The 26,774-nt window shown below is 36.9% G+C and overlaps 1 protein-coding gene across 1 annotated transcript in view; it reads right to left on the bottom strand.

The window, feature by feature from the left end:
- The window catches only part of LOC134290210 (furin-like protease 1), a 132,538-nt gene that overhangs the window by 28,149 nt on the left and 77,615 nt on the right, over nt 1-26,774 (bottom strand). The window lies entirely within an intron of this gene.

The following is a 26,774-nucleotide window of genomic DNA, read 5'->3' on the forward strand; positions in this document are numbered from 1 at the left end:
CAGTGCTGCCATCTGTTCCGCCAGTCTGTCTGACTTCCTTGATCTGATTGTTTGTATAATTAGCTAACAAAATGTTTTAAGTATTCTATCTTTACACACAATTGATTGGGTTAAATGGGTGCTATGCATACAAGTAGGTTCTGCGGGGGATATGTTACGCGCGGCATACTTAACGGGGTATATTACAATACAATATATTCAACTGGATAACTGATGAAATCCTGGTCGTTTTGGTTTTGAGCTTGAGCTGCGCACAGGATTCAACGATAACAGAACTAGAATTGATTGTTTCGCGTACGAACTACTAAACGATAGAATATATATGGTATAATTGCAGTAGTCAATTTATAAGTATATAAATATTAATATGTGTTTTCTGTGTTTTGTGAGGAAGGTTACAGTGTTATTGTTATTGTTTCATTTGGCTTGTTTTGATTATACGTGATTTGTTATGTTGATTGGCTTTGAAAGTCATTTATAGCGTCTAAATAGGATATGTCGATAATAATTGTAATAAGCGTAATTGGAAATTTACGTTTTCGGCGAACCGGGGCGAGACGAAGTCGTGCTTACTGAGAGGCGAGTATGCCTTGTTCGTATCTTACCTTTCCGAAGGAGACAGATATCGATTGGAATCTGTGCCGCAAAAAGAATCGTTAAAAGTTCACAGATCCTTCCTGTGTCGGCTTGATTGATTCGCAGAATCTCGTTCAATCAGCGAGTAAATAACTTTTCAATCATTTTCTTCCAGCCCGATGATTGTTCGTACCGTAAAATGGAGTAACATCGATCATACTTGACCCTTTTGTATTACGAAAAAATAACGAAACACTACAAGTGCACACTAAAATATGACATATTGTTGTGAAACACTACAAATGCGTAATAAATTAGGACATTACAAGTGGGCATATACAACACAGAACAGATATTTTACCCTGTTAGCCTATTGGATAACAATTTCCAATGACAGGATGACGAGGTTTTATTAATGTTGTTGGTCCATCAGTCAAATCCTGCATTCGTGTTTTTCCTGGCTGTTTGCCTTTTGTTCGCATTAGTTGCTTTCATAGCTTGAGTGTTGTCTAGGATTTCTAATCCCAAGGGGCATCTTGAATCAGATTTTAATGTGCGACGTCTACCTACACTTTGATGTCCCTGTTAAGGAAGGGTCTTCACATGTCTTTTAGTTATAAATCGCACAAAATTACCTAAATGTAGGCCATCAAATTGATATCACTGATTTCTCATAGTGCCCTATCACTTCAGAGCACTATAAATGTGCATTAAACTTGGATAAAAGAGTACAAGTTGAAAACGTACGTATAACACAATAAATAAAACTTGTAATATTTGTACGACAGTTTACTTTACAAATATAGTAGACAGTCTCTGTTTCTTAGCTGAGTGTTCTATAAGTACTTCCACAATTAAGAAAGCTCAAATATTCGTTATAATTTTTCGAAAAATGTATTTTTTTGTACTCGCTAAAACCGCTCAGCACTAAAGTGCAAGATTTCCAGACTACACCAAAAAAAGTAACCCTTACACATTCACAAAATCAGCTTCCGCGTCCACAAAATAGTGAAATTCGCAAAAAAAAAATGTACGGCAATCTTGCTAGGTTTACTACTTACCTTGGTAAACAAAAATTATAGACATTTCGCATCTAGAAGAGTATACGAGCTGTTTTTGTGAATGTGTAACTGTTACACATTTTTGGTTGTGGTCTGGAAATAATGCACTTATGAGTAGGTCTTACACATTCTAGGTTCTGAGCGGTCTTAGCGTGTAGTAACCTGATTTTTGGCACACGGTTAGATACTTACAGTATCTAACCCAATACAAAACTTTGTGGAGCCTCGTAGCCGTGCGGTTAAGGTCACCAAGCTTCTAATCGCACCATGCTGTGGGGTGAGGGTTCGATTCCTGCTCCGGGCGATGAAACTTTTCGTGAGAATAGTTTCTTCTCCGTATCCACTGGTGCATGCCCCGTATGTCTAGTGTTATGTTTCGTTCAGTCTGTACAGCCTCTGGCTGAAGACGGTGTCCGTGTCTTTTTTTTACGATTTATTGATTTTTTCTTCAATTTTTAATATTTATATTCCACCAACTTTTTCCGAAAGTTATTATTTGACTCATCTGCATAAGAAAATATTTTAAATTCACATGGTTTCTCTTTAAAACACCAACATGAGCTCAAAAACTGATTTTTGACAAATGAAATTTGTTTTTAAAATAACTCTAAAACAGTAGGCTGTGGAACTTCGACGTCTAAGATAGAGTTGTTTATTTTGTCAAAATGAACAACTGTGCTGAAGACGCGAAATCTCTAGAACGTAAAATAAAAAAAAATAGAGGGTGGCGCCACCTATGCGGATAAGTTGCGAACTACCAATTTCTTGGCAATCAATGCCCCTGATCATTACAAAAAACTTTCCAGGAAGTTCCGGAAATGTTTCGTTTCGGTGTCATTTATTTTGTCTCGCTAGATTGCGATCCATGCCCTTAGTGCATTGGCACCTACAGTTTTAAAATATGTAGTTATTATTATGGTGGTGTCTAGGGTTGCAAAACGGTGAGTCAATAAAGAGAGCGTTCAACATAGCTCTGGTCCTCACAAGTTCCTACCTCATGCTTCCGCGGGTCAAACAATGACAAAGACCGCCAGCTAAGAGTTGTGTGCTTAGTTGGTAGTGCAGCCTGGCCACTGTTGTCCTTCTGACTTCAGCTAGATTGACGAGGTACGACCCGAGCGTCTGTTCACCAAGGAGGTGCGGCTCAAACAGCGTCTGTTTTGGCATCCAGCGGCTGAGTAAGAAACGCTTAATCACGCCCAGCTAGATCCAAGGTGGTAGCCCCGTCAGCGTGGTCGTCCCAGTGTTGGTTGGGACGTTAAACAGAACTGGAACGATGGCCCTCCGGCGAGACAGGAGTGTTGGCGTAGGCCCAATAAGCCACCCGTAAAAATCTCCATTGCGAATAACATAGGAGAAATTACGACTCGATACAATCGGCAAAGATCCCCGCGACGAAATAAGGATTACGATAAGAAACTTGGAACATGGGATTCATGGGTGAACGCGCTAAAACGGCTCAGATGTTCGCCATCCGCAAGGTGTTACAGAAATGCCGCGAATACAACGTGCCCACACACCACTTGTTCATCGATTTCAAATCGACGTAAAGGGTGAGTCGTTAATTATTGTGCCACCCTACCTTCAACTGATTCGCAAATTGTCTACAGTTAACGAAATGAAATCAAATTTTTACAGTAGTTTAGTATATGTATGTATTTCAACTTTTTGGTATAGGTTCAAATTTAGGATGCGTTTTAGTGAAATTCCCGACATTTTCAATAAGCGCCCTCCATGTGGACATGTTCAGGCTCCACTTAAAACAAATAATTAAAGCTCTCTGGTTTATTTATGCGAATCGTGCCTGGTTTTCACCCAGCTCCAAGTTTATGTTTCACTGACAACCGTTCCTGAAACCTATTGACGAACATTAAGATGATCCGATAATGTAAAATCATTAATTATTCCAAGGAGCGATACCATGATTTTAGATTTTAGCATGTGATTGTACAACATTTTTTTTTAGAAGTAGTAACTAAATTTATTCTATATTGATCGGAATCTTACTAATAACTGCTCAGTTCATTAAATGTAAACAATAGACTGTAAAAAGAAACTGTGCAAAATTTGGTTGATTTTGGTGAAGTAGGAAAAAAGTTACGTTAGTTTGAAAATGGCACAATAATTATCGACTCACCCTTTATAATACAATCGATCGAGAACAGCTATGGCAGATTACGCACGAATACGAATTCCTGGATAAACTGATACGATTGAGTCCCTTCGAATCTCGCAGACGGTTACGGTGATGGTCTTTCGTGCTTGCTGTTCAACATTGCTTTTGAGGGTGTAATAAGGAGAGCGGGGATAAACACGAGTGGGATGATTTTTACGAAGTCCGTTCAGCTGCTTGGTTTCACTGATGATATTGATATTATTGCTCATAAATTTGAGACGATGGCGGAAACGTACATCCGACTGCGAATCCGAGAGTGAAGCCAGGCTAATCGGATTAGTCAATAATGTGTCGATCAACGATCAAACGATCAAATCTGACTATACATGTCAATGGTTGCTACTCCGTTATTAATCTGAGCTGGTATCAATTGCACTGAGATCCAAATGAATAAGGGCTGGGACACTCCACTTATTCTCAAAGTGCAATTATAGCAGCTCATATATTTTGGATCAATACCGGCGCCGGCCACGTCCTTATAGTCAGTTGGGAAGGGAAAGGAATGTTAGAGTGCGCTGGTTGTTGCTACTAAAGACCGAGATCACCTCTGCATCCCCACATCCAGCACGGACTGGGGTATTTGTTAGTCGGAAAGGATGGGAAATCTGGGAGTCACCGTTGGGTCGGTGATGCGATCCATGGATAGGGGTTATTTTTATAGTGTATAGATTGTGTGGTGAATGAGGTGAATAAGGTCAAGCGGCACAGCACGCTTTGGTTGCATAACTTATAGGCGTTATATACACTGTGCTGTGAGTGGAAATTGGAAGGGAGGGAAACGACTTTTTTCCAATTCGTTTCTGGTTCTAGCGATGGCTATGAACATATGAATATACATGAGTTGTATATGTAGAGAAGAGAGAGAGAGAGTGAGAGGAAGTGGATAGAAAGATACAAAGTAGGATGAAAAGGGACGGGCCAGGGATTGAACCCATGACCTTCTGCATACGAATCAGAAGCGGTAGCCACTAGACCACCAAGCCCGTTAATCGGATTAGTCAATAATGTGTCGAAGATAAAGTACATGATGGCAAAGGGCTCCAGGGAGGAATCACCGCCCCCGCCACCCCGAATTTATATCGACGGTGATGAAATCGAGGCGGTTGAAGAATTCATGTACTTGGGCTCACTGGTGACCGCCGACAACGACACCAGCAGAGAAATTCAGAGGCGCATTGTGGCAGGAAATCGTTCTTACTTTGAAGTCCGCAGAACTCTACGATCGAATAAAGTTCGCCGTAACACGAAGTTAACCATCTACAAAACGCTGATTAGACCGCTCGTCCTCTATGGGCACGAAACATGGACCCTACGTGCAGAGGACCAACGCGGCCTTGGAGTTTTCGAACGGAAGGTGTTGAGTACCATCTACGGCGGAGTGCAGATGGAAGACGGGACTTGGAGAAGGCGAATGAACCACGAGCTGCATCAGCTGCTGAGAGAACCAACCATCGTCCATACCGCGAAAATTGGGAGGCTACGGTGGGCGGGTCACGTCATCAGGATGTCGGATAACAACCCGACTAAAATGGTTCTCGAGAGTCATCCAATCGGTACAAGAAGGCGTGGAGTGCAGCGAGTTAGCTGGGTCGACCAAGTGGAGGACGATCTGCGGACCCTACGCAGATTGCGGAACTGGAAACACTCAGCCATGGACCGAGTGAAATGGAGACGGCTACTATGTACAGCAGAGGCCACACCGGCCTTAGCCTGATCGGTAAGGTATGGTGGTGTCCAAGATGTCCCTAGAAACTCTCACACCCTTCTTCTACTCCCAGCTACGCCAATCGTCCCTAAATCAGTATGTAAGCAATACCTACACTGAAAGACGGCTTGCGGTTGAAATTACTAATCTGAGGGTCATATAGCCGAGGCGGTAAACGCACGGGTATTTAGCATGACCATGCTGAGGGTGACGGGTTCGATTCCCGGTCGGTCCAGGATCTTTTCGTAAAGGAAATTTCCTTGACTTCCTTGGGCATAGAGTATCTTCGTGCCTGCCACACGATATACACATGCAAAATGGTCATTGGCAGAGGAAGCTCTCAGTTAATAACTGTGGAAGTGCTCATAGAACACTAAGCTGAGAAGCAGGCTTTGTCCCAATGAGGACGTTACGCCAAGAAGAGAGAGAGAGGGTCAATTTAAATATACAACGGCACTAAATTTGTGAAGACTGAGTTTCGTTTCATTTCAACAGATTAATGTTTTCAATTCTACCATGGACCCGATTTACAATTAAAACGAGCTCCTTTTGGCAACCGGATTCGAACCGAGAAACTTGAGATCACTAGGCTCGCACGCTACCACTCGGCTATCGATCCGGTTGATATAGAAGCAAACAAAATGCACACAAGAAGCGTTTGTTGGTCGATGATCATGTTTTTCCATAGTAAATTTCAAAACATTTTTGTGCTGGTCATTACCGCAAGCCGTCTTTCAGTGTAGTGTTATGGATGCGTTCAAATTAGATCGATGCTAATAATGTTACCCCATTCTACGGTCCTGGCAAGAGCGATATCGAATTTGATTTGTCCCGATTCTGGATTGTGTGCTTGTTGTCAGTGTGGTTATTATAATTACACCATAATTTATTCTAAATGAATTACACGTCATTGGGAATGCAGATCAATATTCATTAAACAGCGAAAGCCGTAAATAATTTGTCGATTGCAGTCCAATAAATTTCATCAATCCCGATGGCGGCGGTGGCGGCCGGCGGGATATGATGTTATAATTATCGACGGCACAGCACCCCAACAACTCGACAACTCTCGGGCTTGTTGAAAAACAACAAACCTGACATATGTACTCATCATCCGACGTACTATGGAATCGATTTTAACCAACTCAATTAATAATTAGTGCAACACGGTCCAAAGTGGTCAGCTTTTTTTCAACCAACCCAGACTCGAACACAAGTTTTTAATTTCTACTTTATTGGTAGCATCATCGCCATGGGTAGCAGCAGTCTCGCCTCGTTCCGTTCCGGTTCGCCAATAATCCGAAAACATATGCTACTACAAAACCCGATAATTGACAACGATATCATTATTTTTGTGTGGGCGAACCGAAGGGGTCTCTATAGGTACCTACATACAGAATACAGACAGATACAACAAACAACGTTCACCGAGGGCCTGTTGTTGGGGCATCGCGATTGGGGCGGGGCGTGTGACGATAACGCCGATCCAGTGCATGCATAATTAAAATGTTTTTACGCGCCGAAACAGAAAAATGCGATTTATTCTCACACGTGTACCGACGACGACGACACGGACGACACCGACAGCAACATGGATTGGACATCCAGTCAGCCCTCTACTCTGATTGACAACCGGTTCGATTGGGCGAAAATTGAGCAAACATAACAGCGCGCTCTACTGGAACGATGAATTAATTAAATGGCGGAAAAGAGCGTCAATTTGATGTAAATACTAGCGTGCGCGAGAGCAGATGGGCGACGACGACGGGCGATGGAAAACAGTTTATTTTTCGGTTGTAACGGATTTGGGGGATTTTTTTTTTGGTTGGAAGAGAAAATAGAACATAGTCATCATTGTAAGTCGTTGCGGAAAATATTCAGTTTGGGATTATGGATGGTGAATTGGGCAAAGCAGAAGGAACTGCCGGTTCAAAGTTTGGGGACACATGTTAACAAATCTACGGAAGGAAAGCTTTAAGTTTTCTAACGAAATTATAAGACGATTCGTTGGTGGATTTGTAGAGGCACTTTTGAACGAGGATGAAGAAAATTCTGTTACATTTGAATAACCAAGATTAACCTGCATTCGATAGAAAATCCCACAATAATGAAAATATGGAAATTTTGATTTTTTTTAGATTAGAGGTTTTGCGATAGTGAGTACCCGATTTTGTCATCTCCTGAAAGCATTTGGGCTGGCAAAATCGACACACTTTTTAAAATTAATTATTTATTCATAAAAATCTTGTAAAGTTTATGGTTATTGTGGCTCAAACTGCCCAAACTAGTTTCGTTTCTGCTAAAATTTCCAAAGCGTTCCCTCATGACACACCCTTAATAGCAGGATCCAGTAACAGAATCTCTATGGAAGAATCCCAATTGAAATCATCGAATAAATCCCTAGAAGCATCTCTAGAGGAATACCTGGTTGAAACTCTAGAGTAGTTTTTAAAAGAATCATTGGAGGAACTGTGAAGAAATCACTGCTAGGATTCCAGATAAAACTCCTGCAGAAATCCACGGAGGAATTTCCGATAAAAGTTCCAGGGAAATATCTGTAGCAATTCTTAGAGGTATTCCAGCAGAAAAGGCTTGACAAATTCTAGCATTAATTCCAAGAGAATTCTCAGAAAAAAAAACAAAGAAGAATCTCTGCAGGATTCTGGAAGAAATCACAAGATAAATTCCTTAAGGGAATATCAATTCTTGCATAGCAATACCAAGAAAAAATCCTAGAAGAACCCCAAGAGAAATACCCGGAAAATCCATAAAGGAAGCCTTGTAAGAAAAACTATAGCGGAATCCTGGATAAAATGTTTCTGTAATTGCTAGAGAAATAACTGAAGGCATTTTAAAAGTTTATTTTTTTAAAGAAATCCCTAGAGGAATACCCGGAAAATACACGAATGAATCCCCGGTAGAATTTCTGGAGGAATTCCAGCAGAAATTCTTGAAGGTATCCCAAGAGGAATTTCTGGTAAAATTCCTTCGTAAAATCCCTAGATGAAATCCCGGATAAACCCACGCAGTAATTCTAGGTGGAATAATTTGAAAAATTCCTAAATAAACTTGTTGAGAAATTTCCCTAGAGCCGGTTTTATTTAGAAATGCACGTGGCCCGTGGCCACAAATTGAAAACCACTGATATTTGCAACACATCTATATTGAAGATACTTCGCCAACACTCGCACTCGTTCCTTGTAATTCCGTTTTCTTCTACCAACTACGGTTTGAACGAACCTATGCGTAGCATGTGCCGCTTTTTTAATCTGTACATTCGATTTTAATATGTCACGTGATACAAATAAGTGTAATTTTCGTCGAATGTTGTGTTAAATTTAGTTACTTTAGCTTGATAAATAATAAGTTTAGTGTATATTTTCCGTCATAACCGGTCATTGGGGTAGACATTTTACCTGTTGACTTTGAATAAATAAATAAATACTCCTACTTGAGATAACCAAGTCGCTAAAACTCTTTCATTTCATCCTCAAATTTAGGATTCTTGAGAATTTCGTGTGGCCCGCGACCATGGATTGGAAACCACTGATCTTTGCAGTGCATCTGTATTGAAGATACTGTTCTTTGATAGACATAATCCGAAATATATTTGCACTACTTTCTAGCACTTTCGGGGCTTAAGAAATTCCCGTGTCTCGTGCCCTCATTTTGGGAACACCTGTGCTGTATTTTAGTAGGTATACTCCCGAAGGCTTAGAATCCGAAAAACTTTTTCATTTTGTCGTCAAACTCGCGGTTCTTGAGAAATTCGCGAGGCCTGTGACCATAGATTGGAAGCCATTGGTTTTTTTTTCCAACTTATTTATATTGCAGATACTGATCCTTGAGATGATCAATCCTGAAAACATTTGCACGTCTTCCTAACACAGTGGTGCTCATCCTGCGGCCCGCGGGTCGCATGCGGCCCTCCAAGCCTTAAGATGCGGCCCGCGGAGTACTTTAAGACGAATCGAAGTTTTTGAACGATTATTTGAAATAACTCGTTAAAGTCATTAAGAAATCAAACAAACAAAAAAATGCTGATCAATTTCACAGTGTTGAACACAAAAAGAACAATCCGTTCTGGTAAGATTCGAAATCGCAACTCCGAAATATTTCGGTATTTCAGCTAAGTCACGAAGCCAGCTTACAGTTATTCATAAGTGGTACGAATCAAATGAACGTTTGTTAAAAATGTAATCTTGAATCATTTAAAAATTAGTTGCAGTTTTTAAGCGCAGTCAATGCAACGCTGAGCAAACATTTCACATTTCGCCTTTCCGAAGAACATACAAACACAAAACACGAAGATTTTGACAAAATTCTCAACAAATCTCAACTTGGTTGCCAATATTGTTTCATTTTCACTTACGAATCCAATTTGAATTGTCCAAGCGAAACTCCTGAACGAATTTAAAAAAAAATCTCAAGCGAGATTCATAAAGCGTCTCCTGTGCCCTTTTGGAGAAACTTTTGGATACATTTTTGGAGAAACTCCAGGAAACATTATTGGAGAAAAATTTTAAGCAACTCTAAGCGAAATATATGGAAAAACTCAATGAGAAAGTTATGGCGATAATGCATGGAAATTGTTAAAAATCTAAATTTTGAAGAAATTTAATGATGAAGTATTGCATCAACTTTAGAAGAGACTTATGGAAATAATTTAGGGAATCGCGCTACTTGGGCGGTGGCTTCTATATTCGTCTGTTTTCCACTATAACTCAGTCAATCTTGAACCAATTGACACAATTCTTGGAATGCGGTGAGATAGGTATAGTATCTACCCGTGTACAAAATTTCAAGTCAATCGGTTCAAAATTGACCGAGTTACAGTGGAAAACAGACGAAAATAACAGACGAAGAAAACCACCGCCCAAGTAGCGCGATACCCTACTAAAATCTTCAAAAAACTCCTGGAAATTTTTCGGGAAAATCAGGAAGCTATTCTAGGAGAAATTTTTGGAAACGAATAATGAGGAATTTCTGAAGTAACTTCAGGGCAGTTCCAAAGGCAAATCTAAGAGGAGTTCTTGGAGATGTTCCTAGAAAATTCTAGAAAAACTAAAAGAAACTTCAAGAAATTTCTCGAAAACCTTCTGGAACAACTCCACAAGAAATTTCAGGAGAAAATCCAGCAAACCTTTTTGGAGCGATTCAAAAGAAAATCATGTAAAAGCTTCTTGACAAGTTCTTGAAGTGGCTTCAGGCAATTCTAGGGGCAACTTCTAAATTGTTTGTTTAAATTTCAATTTGAAGCTTAAACGTTTTTCTCAACCAAACTTATGAATCTAAATTGAACAGTTCAGATTTTTAATAAATATGCTTTAGAATTGTTCTTTTTGTTGTTTTTGTGCATCGATGTTTTATGCGGCCCGCAGGTCGATCCCGAATTGCAAATTTGGCCCGCGGTATCCTCCAGCCTGAGCACCGCTGTACCTAACACTTTTGGGTTCTTAAGCAATTTTTGTGACCATTGACCCAAGATTGGGAACCATTGATCTTTGCAACATAACTACACTGTTATAAGCGCTCCTTGAGGAGAAGAATCCGAAAAAAAAATTTCCACTTCATTCTCACACTTTCGGTTCTTAAGAAATTTGCGTGGTCCGTGATCGTAGGAATTGGGAGTCATCAAGCTTTGCAAAACAGCTATTTTTTCGATTGTAACAAATTCACTGCAACTAAAGTAACTTATCACAGGTTCAAAACTTCACAAACTGAATCCCATTTACGCTATTATACCCAAACCCGGGTAGAGCAAAAGAGTTCAATAATAGCATATTTTGATATGGAGATCAAAAAGTGATATTGGTATGATTGATATAAGAGATGAAAGATCTAAAAATAATATCACAAATTTACTCCTGGAACATCATCATCATATCATATTTAGATTTTGTAAGATCTAATCAATAGTAGCGAGCTATTCGTTTGATCTTGAAATACCAAATTTTGTTATTGTTCAGATATTATTACTAGAAATTCCTGATTAGTTCCAGAAGAAAATTTCGAGAATTTTTTTAAAAGTTTGGGTGAGACTTACTGAATATGCACTAATAAATATATAAAAAAATCGGCACACTAATTTTGTTCAAAGCAAGGTTTCAAAGAATTTTGCTAAAATGAATTCCAGTAAAAATTCTCAAAAACTTTTCAACAGGTATCTCAACTTTTCATAGCTCTCTCTAGGATTCCTTTATGATTTTTGAAAAAGTCATTTCAAGGTTTTTATAAAAATAAAAACAAAAAGAAATCTTTTATCTAATACCAATGAGGCAAATTTCCAAAATGGCGGAGAACGTACCTCTGGAGGTTGCCTGCTGAAACCTGAAGAGAAAATGGTTTCAAGATTCCCATGGATTTCGAAACTTTTTTCAATCTACAAGGTGTTGTATCGCTTACAATAATTTTCAGTCAAACCACTGCACATTTAAAACATCATCAGTCCGTTTTTTGCATTATATTCTATTTTGTTTAGGTCAGCATTTGTACAAATCCTGAATAAAGTTAAAATAATTGCCATATAAATGAATCATTGGGATCATCTTCATGTTCAAGGATATTCTTGGCTATTCTTCGATGAGTTCCTGAAGAAATCTCTGTGGAAAACCCGAAAGATTATAGGCAAGAATTCCTTAACACATGGGTTTTCAAACTTTTTCAGCTCGCAAGCCACAAGAATTTGAGGACCACCACATTTTTTTATCAGAGCAATTAACTCATTGCGTTAAACGTGATTTGTTGTTGAGAACGACTTTCTATTATTGTATCCTAATATTGTGATAGTTTCCTTTCCTAAATTGTTTAACTAGCAATCTCACTTCAATCTTAGTATGAAGTTCAAAACTAATATCACTTCAAATGATACTCATTTTGAAAATCAGTGTTTGAGTTAATTCTTTTGAGCATAAAACTAGATTTTTTTATTATAAAATTATCTTCAAACAAATTTCTGACTGGAATCAAATTGACAGTTTAAAATTAGAATAACATCCCTGTTTTTCCTGACAAAATTAGTTAGTAATGTCCTACTAAATATTATGTAAAATTGTTTATTTCGATCATTGTTTGTAAAATTGTAGGAAATTGATGAAGTCCGACCCAAATTTGACTACTTCAGGTGCAATTCATACCACCAGCAGACGAAGAACGATATTTCTGTAAGTTTTTTGTTCACATTTGTATTATTTTCCGTTTAACTAAAATATGTACTGCGTTCAATTTGTTTAAATAGAACCCTTGAGAAAGATGGCATAAATTGTCCATTGAAACCTCGGGCACAGAAAACATATGTCGTTTTGACTGCACCGGGGACTGCAAGGCCGAAAACACCCCAAGAAACATGAGTTCTTCCTTCGGAAGAGAAGTAAAGCGCTGGCCCCGAGATGAACTAGCCCCGGATTAACAATCTCGTTATTAAAGATAGAAAAAGACATATCTAAAATCCGAAAAGATTCAATCGAGTGGTTGAAGGACTCTTTGCAGTGTATTAGCATAAAAATGTTTGGATATTATCTCAAAGAAATCTCTGGGAAAATCATGGCATAATCTCTGCTTTAATTTCTATTTATTTTTATCGCAAAATCCCAAACATATTTTTTTAAATAATTTTTTGAAGGTTTTAGTGGAATAGACGGTTGAATTATATATGATATATAAAGCGAATTAAGGAAGGTTCTAGGAAAATCCAAAAGAAAATATCCCAAGACATTTTTGAACAAATTTCTGCAGGAATACTTGGGTAAATTTAAAAAAAATATATTGTGATTCATTTCCGAAATTGTTTCAAACACTAGGCTATCTGAAAAAAAAGACCAAAATACATGTAGGAATGATGTAGTCAGAAAAAAGGTATTAAATGTACATTGTGGAAACAAAAACACTGAAAATGGTTCATGAGTTATTTTTGCAAACACTTGAAATTTTCATATCAATTCTTTGTTTAGTTTCATGAGGAACACCCCTAAAAAATCTTTGCAAATCATTTAAAAAAAAAAAAAATTTGAAGTCATGGTTGTAAAAAACTTTTAAATAAATAACTTACAAAATTTCGAACAGAATATATACGGATACTTCTGAAGGAATACTTGATTGATTTACTGGTAGAACTTATGAAATATGTTTAAATTTTTTGAGAACAATCCTGAAAATATCATTTGAAAGAGATACATTTCCAAAAAAATCCAAACTAATTTAAGGAAAGATATGTGATAGAAAACTCTTGAAGAATTCCAGGAATATTATGGGAAAAAATCAAAAATTGTCCCAGCAAATCCTATAGAGACACTCCAGATGATATCGTTTGAAGAATTTTTGAAGAAATTCTAAAGGAATGAATCCTCAAATAATTCTACAACTGACGTAATTTTTGTAGGACAATTTAAAATTATAAAAAGAAAAGCTAAGATTTCCTACAGAAATGCATCAATACATGGACATTTATCATACATTTTTGAAGAAACCTCTGACGAAATTCATCCACAAGAACTGTTACGGCGAGAATGCATGGTTGTATGGTATTCGTAGCCAAATTCTTTGGAGCAGATTGCAAACTCCGTGGGTGAGTGCGAAAACAGCTTTAAGCTGGAATTTTATTAGTTCATAAGTACAAATTCTTAGTTTACAAATATTTCGCTAAATAATACTTACAAAATTCGGTGTTCAGTTTCATTTAGAACAATTTTACAACTCATGACATTTTCTCAACTCGTAACATTTCATCTCCTGTGATAATTTTAAGGTTAGAATAGTAAATTGCATGTACAGCTTAAGACTTACTGTGATACGATTCTGTGATATTAGACTAATTCTTACTAGTAAATTAGGCAAATGAACAAACTGACAACTAGCTGTAAGTCGATTTAGATATTTAGAAATTACCTCAATGTTTAAATCCGAAAATATCAAATTACTTTAGCATGATTATGCACTACTACACTATCTGGAATCGAAATCACTATATCTTTTCTATTTACTCATCTCGCACTTGACATATTCTTTATTACAAAAGATCATCAATCATGAGAGGTAGTGCTGCCAGCAACAGGAACTCCTCCTCTCCTCTTCTTGGCGTAACGTCCTCACTGGGACAAAGCCTGCTTCTCAGCTTAGTGTTCTGTGAGCACTTCCACAGTTATTAACTGAGAGCTTGCTCTGCCAATGACCATTTTGCATGTGTATATCGTGTGGCAGGCACGAAGATACTCTATGCCCAAGGAAGTCAAGGAAATTTCCTTTACGAAAAGATCCTGGACCGACCGGGAATCGAACCCGTCACCCTCAGCATGGTCATGCTGAATACCCGTGCGTTTACCGCCTCGGCTATATGGGCCCTAGCAACAGGAACATTAACTTGATTTATTCCTACAGTAAGGACTGTATCGGAAATTAACTATAAACGTTCAAAATGCTCTATCTCGAAGCATGGTTGGTCTTTTCATTCCGGTTCTTCTATGAAATCTTCACAATATAGTTAAGTTTATAACAGCTTGAAGAAACTTGTAAAATGGTTAATATTATTGAGAATATAGTTCTATGAGTATACCACACAAAATAACAATCTGTACAAACTGCATTTTTTTAATTTTTTTTAACGTTTCAATCATTTGTAGCAAAAAAATTTGTACGGGGAAAAATCTGGAAAATAATGATTATTACTAGCAGTTATGTACACATAACATATCACTCAATACCAACTTTTAAAATTCTTATTTTGGATAGAAAAACCTCCAACATTCAGAATATGGTCTATTCCAAAAAGCACCAACTTTTTGGTCGTACTTTGACGCTCTGTTTCAAATATCTTCAGAGGTTATAAAATTCCGATCTTTGGTAAAACTACCTCTTCAATAGATTTAAATACACACCCAATTAAAAAAATGCAAATATTCAACTTTATGTATTTTTTATTTGCGTAATCGTTCTTTGAAGACGCATAAAAAAGAGTTCCTCGAAAAATGGCTTTTTTTTCAATTTTAAGAATTGCCCTAAACTGCGGAGGGAATTTTGCTTGATAAAAATAATTTTCTTATATCATTAGCATTCTGGAAAAGAATATATTTGCGCAAAAATAAGAGAAAAAATAGAATATTTTCCCACAGTTTTCGCAATTTCAAATTTTTAAGAGGTGTCCAAAATTATAAGGACATATGTGCAATCTTTGATATTAAAGTCTAAGTTGAATGATTATTTTTTGAAAATCAGAACTGCCATTATTTATTTAAAAGATTTTTAAAGTATCTCCAAAGATAAAGTTATGCTTGTTTCGAACAGATTATTTTTTAGGCAATTGTGAATGTTTATAGTTAATTTCCGATACAGTCCTTAGTTTTCAGAAAAATTCTCAATGACATCTTTGAACGAATCATCGAAAAAAAAACTTTCGTAATAACTTTTGGGAGATTCCCTCCAAAAAATGTTACCAAAGAATTTCTGAAGGTACTGGCGAAATCCCTGACAGAGTCAGGGATGCAATGAGTATCTTAAAATATATATGACGGAATCACCACAGGAAACCCTTAATGGATTTCTGTAGAAACTCTTAGACATTTTTGAAGTTCTCCTAAAATCTGTTGAAATCTGATTTCCTGCAGAATTCTATTGAAACAATTTCTTTGGACAACAAAACTCTCAAGAGAAACTCCTGCATGGACAAACACATTCAGAAATCCCTGAATAATCTTAGTAAAATTACGTTTTATTCTGAATTATCTGAATTATTTTTAGATGAACATGAAACTTTTGAAATATGCATTTAGGCGAGACTGGATACATTTTCTCAATTTTTGTTTTTTTATTTTTATTGAATATTGGAAAAATATTTCAAAAACCGGTTCATGATGGATCATGATCTTCTAATATTTTTCCTGGTAGAAAACGTTTTTCATTTTTATAGAAACCATTTTGAAAAAAAAAATTCGAAAAAAATGGTTCCTGGAAAAATGATACAGGTACATTTTTGTCCAGAAAAAAAGTCGGAGGATACTTTGATCCTTTCTCTAATTGTGTATGGAAACCGAGTTTGAAAATATTGCCTTATTGTTTGATAAAAAATGGTAAAAAAAAACAAAAAAAGGAGAATGGCATCCAGTATCGCCTTAAGGAATTTATCCATAAACCTTATGCAGTAATCCTGAACATTTCAGATAAGGTACAACGGGGCAAGTTGAAACGGGTGAGGTAAGATGAAACAGCGGGTTAACATGATGTTTTCAAATGCGGGTAAACAATTTGATTGCTACAACACATAGTTTTTGATTCAAACAATCCTTTAGCGAAGAATAAATTTCTAAATAGTATTGAAATCTTAGTCAAAACTTCGCGTTTCATCATGCCCCACCAGTTTCAACTTGCCCCGGTGTATCTTATTTTGAGAGCGGATCTGCACATATATTATTACGGTATTCTTTTCTAGTATTCCTAAAAGATTTCTTTAAAAGTATTTTTGGAAAAAAAAAATCTGAGAAATCTTGAATGAATCTCTGGAAGACACAGCTGTGGATGAGTTTCCAAGGAAGCCTGGAATCAATACAGGTTGGCAACAAAGCAATTGTATTCCAGCGTCGTCTTTGAGATGTTTTTGAAATAATTGATGAAAGAATGTTCTCATGAAGAAATCCATGGTATACTTTCTAAAAATCCTAATTTCTGAGTGCACCTTTCAGGTTACTTTATGAAATTCTTCAACAAGATTTTGGAGTAACTCTTAAAAACCCCAGGTTTTCACATGAAGTATCTCTGGAGAATTTCCTAATTAAAGTTCTTAGAGTAACAATTGGGTTGTTTAGTGAATAAAATATTGCTACTTTCTATACCTTTGTTTTGATGGGTAAATTCCGTGGATAGAATGATAGTTTAATCGATAAAATGACAGTTCGCCCCGAACAAAAAAGTTTCCCCATATAAACTATAAATTCATTTTAAAAATAGTTCCCGGGCATCAAAAATGATGATATTTTGGATTTTGACTAATTTTTAGGCGGAGAATCCGAATATGAAATAATCTGGATACCCCTAAAAAATCCAATTGATGGAATCGCCTACCTCATGATACCCACTTTAGGGCGGCAATAGAGCAAATTCTTCTTTATTGTTACTCTCAAGTGACATTCGGATTGCTTGAACTGTTGGAGCATTATGGTACATTTTAGTGAAGGTTTAGAGTAAATTTTAGAAAATCTGAAAATGAACTCTAAGTTACAGTTGCAGTACCGTTTTCCGCATAGTTATGCAGTTTAAGTATACTTCATGAGCAGTGTAACAATGATTCGAAGAATATTCACCGGTGATATCGAATATGCAACAAGAAACATCATTCTATTAATCAGAAGAGAAAAATAATCAATTTCACCTCCGTCAAAAGTGCATCCAATAAAAATGTAAATTTCATTCACCACGTTTTCCATTTCATGATCGATTCCGTGTTCGCAGCTGTTAATCCCAGATCGAACAAATAGGCAGAAAAAGCCACCGCCCTATTGTAGATTGGTATCGCTCATTTTGCAGTACAATTGAAATGTGTATAGCAAAAGCCAATTCAATTCCATTTCGGCGAACTTTTGGGTGTAGCAAATTGATTTTAATCATACTTTTTATGTGCTCCTTTCAATCCCAACACGACTGGAACGAGTCTGCCACAAAGCGTTTGTGCAATTGTAATGCGGCTTCATGAATCTTTACAGGGTGCAGTGCAAGGAAATTTATAAAAAAAGTCTAGAATTCTAGATCTTTTTTTTTCAATAATGTTTTGATCTGCAACAAAAAAATAAAAAATAAAAATAATTTTTATTTTCCGAGAAATAATTATAAAATTGATTTAAAAAGTTTGTCGATACATACTTTTTCATAACATTTTCTCAAGCAAACGGTTGATTTACAAAAAAAAGAGAGACACGACTTGGTACCGAAATTGAACCAAAGACTCGCAGTTCACTGACGGTTGCGTTTTCCATCAAAACCACGGTAGAATTTGTCAAGTTTGTGCTCCCAAGTGTCGAAGTGATTCGTAAAATTGACGAAATGATTAAACATGTTACACACTTTTGTCCTGATTAACTCTCATCACCCCACATTCCAGCGTAGGTACGGGGTGGAATCAATTTCCGGCATTCGTGCCTATTCGACATGCGAAGTTTGGGTTTGGCCACGGTTTATGGACGGCCGACCGCTCGCGGTGGCAGATTGAAATGGAAATCCTTACCACCTTTGAATGCAGTGTACTTAATATGCGGATGCGAGCGAGGTGATGCTGGGATTGAACATGAAAATCGATGTAAAAATGGGATAATTTATTTGTTCGGCTTATTCGGTTTTCGTTTTTTTTACGCCGGGGAAAAACATATTTCCGATTTGCCGTTTGTTGTCGTGTATCGAGTGGGGGTCGTATAATTGAATTCATTCTAGAATTTACATCGGTTTCCATGGCGGCAGGTGTGGTGTGGAATTGTACTCGCGCGAATAGGGATGAACCTCATTATCTGCATTTTTTTTTCTGGAGTTCGCTCTGCTTGGTCTGGGGAAACAGAATTTAATTTTCTCATGTTCTACCAGAATGACCCCGGTGGTGTGTCAGGTCGGGACAGAGAGGTGCTTTCGGTAGAATGTACGATATAGTCATACTTCACAGACTACACGGAACAAGAATCGTTAGCGCGGTATCAACGGAATCGTTTTTTTTCGCGTTTATTTGTCGTGTTCAGTTAGCCTTAATTGGTGCTATGGGGACGAAGCGCCATTTACAAATAGGCCGAAGTGGGGCGTGTGTAGTTCAAATGGGATTGACTTTTTGTTTGCTCTGGTTGTTTTTGGAATTGTGTGGGATTTGCGACACGATTGTAGGTTTTTGTATTATTTTTTGTATGTTCTGTCACGCATGATGGAAATGATTTCATTGAAATTGAATCACCTGGAGAAATGATTGGGTTTTCACGCAATGAAGTGAAACAACCGGCATTGTTAGTATGGAATATCAAAGCATTTCAGCGTGATTTCATTCCAGATTGTTTGGAACTATGTTGTTTTACAGCTGTGATTTCTACAAAATCTGCTTCAGGTACCTATCTCTTTAAAATTTCCTGCTGGATTTTCAAAAGAGGGGACTCCAGTTAGCCTGGTGGTTAAGGCTATAGATCGCCAATCCAGAGGCGGTGGGTTCGATTCCCGTTCCAGTCGAGAACATTTTCTCGACTCCCTGGGCATAGTGTATCATAGTCCTTGCCTCACAATATACAAATTCATGCAATGGCAGGTAAAGAAAGCCCTTCAATTAATAACTGTGGAAATGCTAAAAGAACACTAAGTTGAAGAGAGGCAGGCCAAGTTCCAATGAGAACGTCGAGGAAAAAGAAGACGAAAAAGAAGATTTTCAAAAGAATTTCAACAGAAATGTTTCGTAGAATCTACCCTGCCATTTTTGCTGGAAATCTACTTGAGATTTTTTCAGGAATTCTTGCTGAGATTGCTCCAGAAATACTGTTGGTTTTTGGTGGAATCCTATCTTGAATTTCTTGAAATTATAGAAATTTATGGAGGAATTCCGATAGAATTTCTCCAAAGATTTCTCAATGGATTCCATGAGTTGCTCTAGGTACTTCTCCGCGGATTGCTCCAAGAGTAGGATTGCCCACTGCAGAGTTTCCTTCTGTGATTTATAGAGGGATTTTTCAAAAGATTCTATCACAAATTTCAAATATCCCCAAGAAAGCCTGCTGGGTTTTCTCCAGGACTTCCTCTCATGTGGTTCATCCAGAGATTTTCCCAAGGATTCCTTCAGGATTTCCCCTTGAAATTTATCGAAAATTCACACATTTTTAGTCAAATACACTAGAAAACGTTCTTAAACCATCATAAAACCCTAAAAAAAGGAAAATGGTTTTATGACGGTTCTCAAAACCATTTTAAGGCTAATTGGTAATCAAAATGTAACTTTGGTACTTTGGGATTACCTCTAGGAATTATTCTGGGATTCATCCACTTATTCTTGGCGGAATTCATCCAGCAAGCCTTACTGTAACTTCTCTAAGGATTCCTCGAAAACATCACCCAGAGATTTTAAGAAATTCCTTCGGAATTCCTCTAGGCATTCTTCTAGAAATTTCTGTTCGTATCCATAGTGGAAATCCCCTTCAGACTTCTTTGAGAATGTCTGTAGAAATTGCTCCTGCAATGCTGCTGGGATTTCTCCTGGCATTAGTGGTGGGAATCCTCAAAAAAGTTTAGCTTCTTGGGGATTCTTCAAGCGTTTTCTGCCGGAAATCTTCCAAGTATTCCTGGAGGACTCCTAAAAGCAATATCTGCAGAATTACCGTTTACAATTGCTTGGTAAATAACTGTTGGAAATCTACTGTAATCTTGACTCTACAGATTAACGGCTACGCAGACTTAGGGTTCCAAAAAAAGGGGTTTTATTATTCACCCGACGTTTCGACACGGGGATAGTGTCTTTCTCAGGGGGAAAATAAATATTAACGTTAAAATGTATTTCCCCCGTGAGGAAGACACTATCCCCGTGTCGAAACGTCGGGTGAATAATAAAACTCGTTTTTTGGACCCTAAGACTGCGTAGCCGTTAATCTATAGAGATTGCTTGGTAAATCTCAGCATGAATGCTTGAGAAAATCCTGGGAGGTTCATGAAATAATCTCAGCAAGAATTTCTGGAGGTTTTTCGAGAGGAATTTTTTAAGAAACCCCTAAAGGAATCAAGCAGGAGCAATTTCCGGAGGAAATCTTGGAGAAAACTATGGTGGAATCCCAGTAGAAATTTCCAGCGGTATCCCATCAAGCATTTATGGAGAAATTCCTTGAAGATTACACAAAAAAAAAATCCTACAGCATTTTTTCTTGAAATTCCTCTAAGGACACTTGCTTGTGTTCTCCCAAAAAAATCTCCTAGGATTCCTCCAGGATTTCCTCCTGGGATTCCTCAAGAAGTCCTCTTGTAGTTTTATCTTGAAATTCCCGCTATTATTCCTTCTGAGATTTTTTATGGAATCCTCTAGGAAATGCTCTTCGTATTTCATTAATTACTGCTGGGATTGCTTTAGGAAATCCTGGAGGATTCCTTGCGAAACCTAGAAACCCAGAAAAGTCCTGGAGAATTCCTTCCAGAAATGTCAAGAGGACTCCCACTAGTAGTCCTGAAGCAATCCCAGCAGTAGTTATTAATCTGAAAAGGATTCCCAATAGGAATACTATTTTTTTTGGAGAAATCTATGACTAAATTACAGCCATTGGCGGAGTCAGGGGGGCAAAAGGGGGCAGCTGCCCCTACAAACTCTAAATTTATGTTTGCCAGAAACATTTTCTTAAGACGTAGAATAATTTTGGAGCCAGTACATTCATCTAGATACAACAAAAATGTTCCAGAAAAATAAACTATTTAAATGGAATAATTTCGGCGCCAGAAATTTCCACTAAATTCGCCAAACAATTTTCCAGAAAAAAATACTTAATAAATATAATCATGTGACAAAACTAGATTCGCCAAGAACTGTTCCAGAAAAATATACTAAATAACTAGAATTATGTTGGCGCCAGCAAATTCCACTAGATACGCCAAAAATGTTTCAGAAAAAAAAAAATACTAAATAACTAGTATCATTTTGGCGCCAGAAAATTCCACTAGATTCGCCAAAATATGTTCCAGAAAAAATCACTAAATAACTAGTGTCACTTTGGCGCCAGCAAATTCCATTAGATTCGCCAAAAATGTTTCAGAAAAAAAATTAATAACTAGAATCATTTTGGCGCCAGTAAATTCTACTAGATACGCCAAAAATGTTCCAGAAAAACTTACTCAATAACGAGAATCATTTTGGCGCCCACAAACTCCACTAGATTCGTCAAAAAATGTTCCAGAAAAAAATCACTCAATTACTAGATTTATTTTGGAGCCAGCAAACTCCACTAGATACGCCAAAAATGTTTCAGAAATATTTTTTTACATAGATATATTCTGATTTATCGACCGTATGTATTTCGCAACTTAATCATTTTATGGCTTTATCGGTCATTTTCTACTCAGTGTGTATGGAGTAGAGATCAAAGTGGATAATGAAATGATAGTGTTCGCTAGGTTGCCAATAAGTGTGAACGTTTATACACGCAGAAAAAAACTATGTTAAAATCAAAAATATTTGAGGTAAATTCAAATAAATTGTCAATTTGTTTAGGCCACAAAAATAAAACTGTTTCACGGAGACAAATTTCGTTCGTTTGAAACAAAAATATTCTTGTTTATTCGATAAACTGATAAAATGTTTAAAACTAAAATTTTAATTTTTAAAACAAACTCAATTACACATTTATTTCGACAATACCCATTGAGGAGCCCCCCGTTCCATCGTCGAGAACATAAACAAAACTTACAAGTTCCAGCTGCAACATCAAACAAGATTTCCTCCTGCAAAAATGGCAAGGTTCACCGTAACTCTGCACGAAATTGTTTTCGGGAGCGTATGTTATCTAATAGATGTAAACATGATGTTGGCATTGAAAGTATAACACGGGAAGTGGGTTTTTCCAGTGAAGGAAATGACTTTCTAAGTTTAATGGGAAACAAACATTTCCGTAGGACCGACCTGCCACAAAAACAAAAAATATTTACATTTATTTCTAACATAATCTGCCAGAAGATGCATTTTTGTTTCAAACATGGACTGCATTTGCTTCAAATGTGACGATCGATTTGCTCCAAACAGTTTTATTTTTGTGGCCTGAACAAATTGACAATTTATTTGAATTTACCTTGAATATGTTTGATTTTAACATAGTTTTTTCTGCGGTATTTCTACAGCAATTTCTAGGGGATTCCATCAGGCTTTTTTGGAGGCAAGTCTTTAAAGATTACTATAGAAATTCCTTTTGTGATTCCACCTAAGATTTATTCAAGAATTGCTTTAATAATTTCTTTTAGAGTATCAGCAGATATTCCTACTAAGATTTCTTCCGCAATTCCTGATGAGGTTTCTCAAGCATTTTCAACTGGGGTTTCTATTGGGGGTCCGTTAAGAATTCCAGAAGGATTCCCAGCAAAAGTTGCCTGAACAATCCCACCAAAACTTTCAGATGGATTCTACCAGGAATTTCTGTATAAATCCAAGTAGTATTCCTCAATCAATACCAGTGAGAATTCCTAAAGGAATCTCAAGGTAGAAATTACCTGAAGGTTCCTTTAGGAATTCTCATAGGAAGTACTGGGAACATTCTGAAAAAAACAGTGGTAATCCTCGTAGAAATCCCCAAACGAATCCCAGCAGGAAATTTTGAAGGAATTTCAGCTGTAATTACTAGAATTTGAGTATGGGAGAAGGATGGTGAGAGGGAACTTGTCCCCTCTTTCATCCAGCTCTTTTTCGTGTTTATCAAAGAGAATGAATAAGAAAATAGAAAAGTGCCTGTATTTGCATGACGTGTTCCAGTAATATTTACTGCAGGAGTTCTAGGATCCCTCCAGGAATTACTCTAAAATTTCTTCTGTGATTCCTTTAGGGATTTATCTAAAACCTTCATTTGGAAATCTTTTTGGGATTTCTCGTTGAGATGCAGATTCTGTTTCACTTAAAGCGTTATTCTAAAAAGAAACTTGCCAAAGAATGTGTATTTCATCACAAAGAACAATTTTATATAACACAGGAAAATTCTCGAAAATCCATAGAAAAAGTTATAGCAAAGAAACGATTTTAAGGAGTCTTCTACATAAACTCTTAAAATTGAGCAAATAAAATAATAGTTGCCAAATTTTCCAGCAATAATTTTTTTTTTCAGCTTTGCAGGAGGCATAAATACTATTTATATCTTCATTTGTGAAAAAATAGCTTCTGTCGCACTTTTTGGTGGAATTATCACAAAGGCAAAAAATCCAAAAAGAAGAGTGAAGTATATTAAACAAATTCTTTTAACACACCATCTTGCCAAAGTCAATACTTGAGGCCGCAAAAAAATGAACTATGGATCTGAAGTTCTTCGTGGCTCCAAATCCGAAAGACGCATTGGACGACCGTCTGACTTGACTAACTTTCTGGTGATGAACCACAGGATGCTTTGGACGACCATTTAAATCAGTGGTCACCAAACTGCGGCCCGCGGGCCGCATGCGGCCCTCGACCAGATTTTGTGCGGCCCACGAACTGATTTTGAAATGTATAAGAAAGCGGCCCACGTAAAGATTCCATAATGAAAATCAAAAATTTCAATATATTTTAAAACTTTAATGGGATTGAATTTTGCCAATATCATAAAGAGTTTTTCAGAAGAAGTAATATTTTTGAAAGTTTTCCAAACTGTAAGAGGATTATTTTTTGAATATTGTTTCGAAAATATTCGAAACTGTTGTTAAGAACGATGTGTTTCGCTTGAAGAATGAGTTTAGGCTAAATGTCACGGATTCTCTGCCATGGATTTTGAACTCGTTGTTAGTAATTAATTTAAATTTCCATTTTGTTTTTATCGGCGAAAAAACTTGCTTTTGTATACTTTATATTCAGGAAACTATTTCAATTTTTTTTTACAGAATTGTTGCCTATAATTTCTTTTAAAAACGTGTTGCACAAACTTTCGGAATTTCGCTAAAAACTTCAGGGATTCGGCAAGATACTCTTCATTCTTCTCCTAGCAATACTTTTGGTAATTCCTCTTAAAATATCTATTCTAAATCGGCTACAAATACTTGTCCACATTGTTCAGAATATTATGTCTGCAGGTATTCATTGGCTGCTAAAGAAATCGTTCTGAAATTTCTCAAAATCCACGAGAAGTCTCAAAAAACCTCACAGTTCCAAGATTTTTTAAAATATTTCTCAGGAAATCCTTAAGATGCAGTAATAAACTCCATTCGGAAATTTATCAAAACTTTATCCAGAGGTTTTACAAGAAATTTGTGCGTGTTCGTGTCTAGGACTTCCACAATTCTGCACATATAATCTGCACTATAAGTACGCTGTAAGTTTATCCACAATATTCTTAAAAAGGTCCATATTGTTCTAGCCACTTTGTGACTTAAAATAGCTTGTCTGAAATATTTTTCCAACATTACGAATACCAAAAACTGCCAAAACTGTTTTGTGTTTTTAATACCAAACGATTTTTAATTTTTTTAAAAATTAAAATCTCCTGATAACTCCAGGTTATTTAGTTTTTTGCTCTTGTTCAATGTTAAAAAAAAAATCTTTTTATTTGTGAGTTTTAACTAATGCTTATTTTTTTTGCATTTTTCAAAAAATCAAACAAATGTATCTTATGTTAAATCTTAAAAATCATTGAAAATTAACTCTTAAATAACTTGCGGCCCTCAGTCTCTTTTCAAAATTCAATTTTGGCCCGCAAAGACAGTTAGGCTGAGGATCACTGATTTAAATGAAACAATTCTTCATTGCACGAAGATCTCAGATTATTTCTACAGGTAACAGGCGAAAAAAGGATAAGAATCGTATTTGTAGTACTCATGCAGAACTGTCAGAATGATCTGAGAATTGTCAAATCGAGTAATGAAGCTCTATCGATTGAAGATTCCGAGTGACGCGTCGGACGACCATATGGATGTAGTGGTATATTCGCTGTCTGCTTAAGAAACCGAAAGACGCATTCCAACAACCGTCTGAATGAGTCGTGTTATTGGTTATGGAACCGAAAAGATTTTACTCCGAAGACGCATTGGACAACCGCCTAAATGTTTCAGTTTTTTGTGATGTGAATTGATTGTTATTCCCAAAGGTTGCGTTGGACGACCATCTGAATCAAGTGATTTTTGGGTGAAAAACCGAAACATTTCATTGAACAATCATCTGAATGAACCGAATATCTGGTGATGGTACTAAAGAAAGGATCTTTTGAACAATCGTCGTGCAAAATTCCGGAAGACGCATTGAACAACCTGAATCTGAATGAGCTGAATTGAGCCGAGAGACGTGTCGGACAACCATCTGAAAGAAGAAGTTTGCAGCTGAACGAACCACAAAAACCATCGTAAATGCTGCATTTTTGGGTAAGTTTGAAGTCAGAATCAGCAATGATTGGCTTCCAGATGAATTCTTACAGAAATTACAGAGATGAGACATTTGACCTGAGTCAAACGAAATATCCTGCTGGAGCCGTATGATTTTAAAATTATAGGAAAACCTAAGTCCATTCGTTTTTATCACAACAGTTTTCCATCATCGTCTATCGCGCCCGTCGATTTCTCCCCAACGAAACCGGAAATTATGAACTGATACTTGCCTATATTTCTATAGAAACATTTAAATCCCAATTAATGACTT

The sequence above is a fragment of the Aedes albopictus genome, chromosome 3, assembly GCF_035046485.1.
Source record: "Aedes albopictus strain Foshan chromosome 3, AalbF5, whole genome shotgun sequence".
In the NCBI taxonomy this organism is placed as follows: Eukaryota; Metazoa; Arthropoda; class Insecta; order Diptera; family Culicidae; genus Aedes; species Aedes albopictus.